Raw genomic sequence first — 6015 nt, 5'->3', positions numbered from 1 at the left:
ATTGTTCTCTGAAAGCCTGGCAAGAAAGAGTTATCACTTAATTTAGACTGTTGAACATGTTTTAATTTAGTGTTTTTCAAAGTATGATCCGTAGACACTAAGCGTAGTAATTACCTGGGACTTTGTTAAAAATGGAAGAGTCTCAAGCTCTACCTCATAGTCAGTGGATCAGAATTTTGGGGCAGGGGAGGTTCAGAAATCTGCATTTCTAAGCGAACTTCCAGTGGTTTTTATACAAGCGAAAATTTGAGCAACATTGTATAGTTTTTAGCAAAGTTTCTGTTCACCTGATTTCTTTCAGACCCAGCCTATGAAGTCCTTCTATCTATTTTTGTGAAGCTTGATCAGAATATAATAAAAGAAGCCATTTTGATTTATTTTCTGGTAAAGAAATTGAGAACAATATTAAAAACAGTGTTCCTCCTTTAGCTTTAAGACTTATTATAAATAATTTTTTTGTTGTTTAAAGATGCATTTATTTATTTTAGAGAGAGAGGAGTATGCATCTGTGGGGGAGGGGCAGAGGGAGAGAGAGAATCCCAAGCAGACCTCTGCTGAGTGGGGAGCCTGACACAGGGCTCAGTCTCAAGACCCTGAGATCATGACCTGAGCCGAAATCAAGAGTTGGATGCTTAACTGACTGAGCCACACAGACACTCCAATAATTTTTTTTTTCTGATTATAAAAGTAATATATGCCCACTGTGGAATATTATGAAAATTTAGGAAATTATAAAATAACAATCACCTATAATATTATTTTTTGGAGATAAACATTATTATAATTTTGGCATGTTTCCTTCTGATATCTGTTTCTCCTTTTATTCCACCCTTCTTCTCTTTGTCTTTATAGAAAATAACATTTGCAGTTTTTATCCTGCTTTTTTTCTGATTTATGTGTAAGCATTTTACTACATTATTGAATTCTTTTTCATAAACATAACTCTTCTTCATTATATTTCATCATAGGGGTGTACTGTAATTTAACAATTCTCCTATTGTTGGATGTTTAGATTGTTTTTGGTTATTTTTGTGAAAGAATGCCTTTCTACTGAAAATTTTGTCTGAATCTGATTACTTCCCTTAGGGTAGGGTTATATATTTATATTGCTCTTGTGGTCAAATGGTATCAGTATTTTTAAACTCTGTTGCATATCACCAAATTATTTTGAGAATGGTGTTTAGTCCAGTATTTATTCTGCAAATACTTATAAGAATGCCAGAAAGAAGCAAGTATTGCTTTTTTTTTTAATTTATAAAAATATTTTATTTATTTATTTTAGAGAGGGAGGGCGTGTGTGCACTGGAGGAGAGGCAGAGGGGGAGGGAGAGGGACAAGCAAACTCCACCCTGAGTGCAGAGGCTGACATGGGGCTGGACCTCAGGACCCTGAGATCATGACCTAAGCTGAAATCAAGAGCAAGGTAACTCAACCGACTGAGCCACCCAGGTGCCCCAACAATTATTATTTTTTAAAAGCTAATTTGTTAAGGAAAGTGTAGTATGTGATTGTTTTAATTAGTGAATCTTTGATTATTAGTGAGTTAAACATTTTTGCACTGTTTATCAGGTTTGGCTTTCATTTTTTATCTAACCCAAATTGTTTGTTTTGTTTTAGGTCTCTTCTGGTTAAAATGTCTATGATTTTATCTGCGTCAGTCATTCGTGTCAGAGATGGGCTGCCACTTTCTGCTTCTACTGACTATGAGCAAGGCACAGGCGTGCAGGAGTGCAGAAAGTATTTTAAAATGCTCTCGAAGAAACTTGCTCAGCTTCCTGATAGATGTACACTGAAAACTGGACATTATAACATCAAGTAAGACTTCAGTTTGCTCCTTTAGAATCGTTTGCCTAGTGGTTGTCATTTGCATGAAATTTAAGTGGTTGCCGTAAAAAGTAGTGATTGGTTAGTTTACGAAAGTGCTCAAGTCAAGAATCATGTGGTTCTGAACTTATACTAAACAGTAGTCATCATGTCATCACGCTTTTTGGAGTTTCTCTGTGTTTATATCTGGCTTTAGAAATTTTTATAGTTTTGCAGATCACAGGTGTTTTATAAGTTGGTCACTAGGTATTTATTGGTGTTCTTACATACCCAGGCAAACTGTCTTGGGAAATATAAAAATTGTACATGATACCTGCTCTCAAAGAATTTAAGTTTACATTCTCTTGAGAGAGGATAGCACATCTCTGTTTCCACTGGGCGATGGGATAGAGTGACTTTGTGATAGTTCAGGGCCTCCCTGAAAGGGTGATATTTGAGCAGAGACCTAAAAGATGGGAAAAAAGGTGGTCACATGAAGGATGCTGTGGATAAAGAGCAAGGCAGGGTAACAGCCAGTGCAGAAGACCTTTGATACTGATCAAGGGATGGAAGGAAAACCAGAGATGCTGAAGCAATATAGATGATTATAGGGTGACAGAAGGTGAGGTCAGAAAGATAAGAATGGGGCAGGTTATGTAGAGCCTTCTAGGCTGTGATAAGGAGTTTGGATTGAGTCTAATGTAATATGAAACCATTGGAGAATTTTAAGCTGAGAGTTATATAATGTGATTTTGGCTTTGAGTAGATCATCCTGGTTACTGTATGAAGAATGGGCTCTAAGGGAGAAAGAGTGGAAGTAGAGAGATCATTTAGGAGACTGAAAGAAGTTCAGGTAGAGGTGATGCTTATAACTTGAATCAGAGTGGGAATGATGAGAAGTGATTGGATTTGGGCTGTGTTTTGGGAGTAACACCAACAAATCTTCCTACTGGACTTTAGTGGCATGTGAGGGAAAGTGAATAATCGAGTCACCTCTAGATTTTTGGCCTAGAGAATGTCCATAATTACTTGGCTAATGAGGTTGAAATAGTAAAATTGGAGGATGTGTGTTTCATTGAAAAATCAAGAGTTCTCTTTGAACATGTTAAGTCTGAGATGCCCATTAGACATTCAGGAGGCACTGTTAGGTAGGCAGCTGGATGTGTGAGTCTGAAGTTTAGTGAAGAAGGACAAGTATTGAGATTTAGATTTGGGGGTCAGCTTATAGTTTATAATTAAAACTATGGGAATAGATAAGACCCCTTTGGAGAACATGTGCATGAAACAGGACAATTAACTCTTGAGCAGTTTGACACAGATTTTGCATACAGAAGGATATCAGATAAAGACAAGGTTCACAGGGATATAATTAGGAGAGGGTTTCATTATTGAGATGACAAGAGTCATGTCCTGAAGAATTAGTAAGATTTGGCTAAGATAGAGAAGAGGGCATTCCAGGTGTAGAGACGGGAGGCAGAATAAGTAAAGAATGACTTGGCCTTGGAGGTGTAGTCACCTGTTTGGCCTGGTGTAGTAATGGTGATTTAGGGATAGTTACAGGAAATGTGAGGTAATTAGTGTGGGGCCGGATCCTGGATTTCCCTGAAAGTTCAGACCAAGGGATGTCACTTTGATGTAATAGGTTATAGGAAGCTGTTACTGCAGGTTTGAGGGAAGTGACTTGCTAAAAAACAATGCTGAGGCAGTGATATATAAGGTGAAATGGGAAGTCTGAGAGAGATTAACTTATAATTAGAGCCTGACCTAGTAAGATGTAAGTGCAAATGAAAAAGAAAATGCCAGTCACAAAGACACTTCAAAAGAAATGGTTAATCCTGATAAGATGGAATGCCAGAGATGACTGAAGCCTTGGAATTGGACAGAATGAGCTCTTTGGGAAATGGTTGCTTATGGGGGTGAGGAAGAAGAGAAAGATAACTAAGCACGATTTTTGAATATTTTACTTGAGGTTGTGATTAGGCAGCCCAGTTGTGATGGGATAGAGATTTTGGAATCATTCACATAGAAGTTGGAACTGTGGGAGTAGAAATGCCCACTGAGTTTCTGAGAGGCCCAGAATAGAACCTTAGAGAATGTCCATAATTTCTTAGATCAACTAGGTAATGGTAAGATAACGAGCTTTTATCCTAAACTGAGTTTTTAAAGGGTGTAACTGGAAAATGTAGTGGTGATGATGGTTAAAATATATCTAAAATGATGTCTAACTTGTTTCTGTTTTCTGGAGAAAAATTTGCAACATTTTAGTATTCTGTTTAGTAGGCTCTGTTAGTACCCTTGGTCATTATTCTGAGTTTCAGTTGATATGGTGTAATGCTGTAGACCTGTGTCAACATTATAGAAGATTGTTTGAATATATATTAATTTTGACAGATATTCTGGACTGGAAAGAACAATTTTTTTGCAAATATTTTTCTTCCTCTCTCTTCCTCTCTTAAGAGTATCACATGGTAAATTTTTAACACCCCTCCAATTCTGCTTATTTGTTTTGAATTCTAGATTTTGTATTATTTCTTTGTGCCCCGTCTTATTCCACAAAGGTTATGAGGCAGTTTACAAAAAAAAAAAGTTTCAAGAGCACAGGAAAGAGAATCCATGAAAGTAGAGATAAAGATAGGAGAGTAATAAACTGAAGTAACATTTCCTTCTGGAGATGCAAACTACGTAGTCCGTTCATTTGTTGGAAAAGGGCTGGAAATGTTGCTTTGAACTTCCTCATGGCCAAAACAAAGAAGGATAATGAATCATTTACAGGATTCAGTGTCCATTGGATAAAAACATTGCTCTTCGCGTTCCTGAGACCTGATGTACGTAAAGAGGGACAGCATTTGGATAGCATTCTTCCAGTAGCCATAACAATGAGCTTTTTTTGATTTTTCTTATGATATTCCTTAGTGTAAGCAAATGACACGATACAAAAAGCAATTGTATGAGACAGTTTAGGAGTGAGATGAATGAGCAGTGGTCTAATCTGGCCTGATATAAGATTACAATTTAGAAATGTCTAAAGGAATAAATAGATTACATGGCCTTCAGAACCACACATAGAAAAGCCTCTGTGCATGTTATTTTTGTAACTAAGTTTTTAAAAAAGGATTGAACAACAGAGAAGTTTTAGTTCTAGTTCCTGACGAGAACCTGGACTTTATATGTTTTCTATCATTGATTAGAGGACTTGCTGATTGTTTCCTAGTTTATTGAGATTTTCATGCTATATGACAATACATTTAGACAGAATTATAAAGTCACTTTAAATTGGGAGTTATATGTTACCTGAGTTAAAGTTCTCTTGTGACACCTCTTTTTCTAACTACCCATGAGCTGGTCAGATAAAACTTAGAGATCTGCAGTTGTAGCATCATAGCACAGTCCGAAGCTGGCACCAGGCTGCCCGTCTGCCTTGTCAAAGCCTGGCTTAGAGCCTACTTCTTTTGAATCACCTTCTTCCTTGCTACTACTATTTCATTCTCTTATGACTCACTCCTTACACAGATTGCCTGTACAACTTGTTTTATTGTTTTATCATTTATATTTTTATTTTAAATTTATTTTTTAATTTTTATATCTTTTCTCTATATAGTTAGCTCACTGAGACACTTGATCTATTCTGGCTTCTAAATGATTCCTTATCTCTTAGCATTGTGGATTTCAAATTTCTGTAAAAATTGAGGTGCTCTTTGCAGAATACCACTGAGAATCAAAACAAAGTAGCTAGGTATATAATTAAATGCTAAATCAGATGGTACCTCACACTGGATTCTAGTTGAATAGGTAGAGGAAGACCAGAGAGTTTGAGAAAAAAATTAGAATAACATTTTAAAATTAAGAAAATTCTGGGGCACATGAGTGGCTCAGTTGGTTAAGTGTCCAGCTCTTGGTTCGGCTCAGGTCACCATCTCACGGGTGGTGGGATTGAGCCCCTCATCAGGCTCTGTGCTCACCAGGAAGTCTGCTTGAGATTCTCTCCCTCTGCCCTTCCCCCTGCTCCTGCACGCACACTCTCTCCCACTCTCTCTCTCAAATAAATCTTTTAAAAAATATATTTAAAAATAGAAAAAAATAAAATTAAGAAAATTCCTTTAATCCTCCCCAGCCCCAGTGTGTTGGAAAAATGATGAACTTCATCACTGGATACTTGAGTTTAGCTAATGGAGCCCATTCTGTGGAGCTTAGGCTGGCACAGTGCCTTGCACA

The 6015-nt window shown here is 37.0% G+C and overlaps 1 long non-coding RNA gene across 1 annotated transcript; it reads left to right on the top strand.

Annotated features, from left to right (window-relative positions):
* Positions 1-1412: 1412 nt before the first annotated feature.
* On the top strand, positions 1413-5412 carry LOC117798922. The gene is made up of 3 exons (XR_004622925.1): positions 1413-1815; positions 4934-4938; positions 5402-5412. It is a non-coding gene; the product is annotated as an uncharacterized LOC117798922 (long non-coding RNA).
* The last annotated feature ends 603 nt before the right edge of the window (positions 5413-6015 follow it).

The sequence above is a fragment of the Ailuropoda melanoleuca genome, unplaced genomic scaffold (assembly GCF_002007445.2).
Source record: "Ailuropoda melanoleuca isolate Jingjing unplaced genomic scaffold, ASM200744v2 unplaced-scaffold3780, whole genome shotgun sequence".
Classification (NCBI taxonomy): domain Eukaryota; kingdom Metazoa; phylum Chordata; class Mammalia; order Carnivora; family Ursidae; genus Ailuropoda; species Ailuropoda melanoleuca.
The sequence above is the reverse complement of the archived record's forward strand: the minus strand, read 5'-3'. Positions and strand labels throughout refer to the sequence as shown.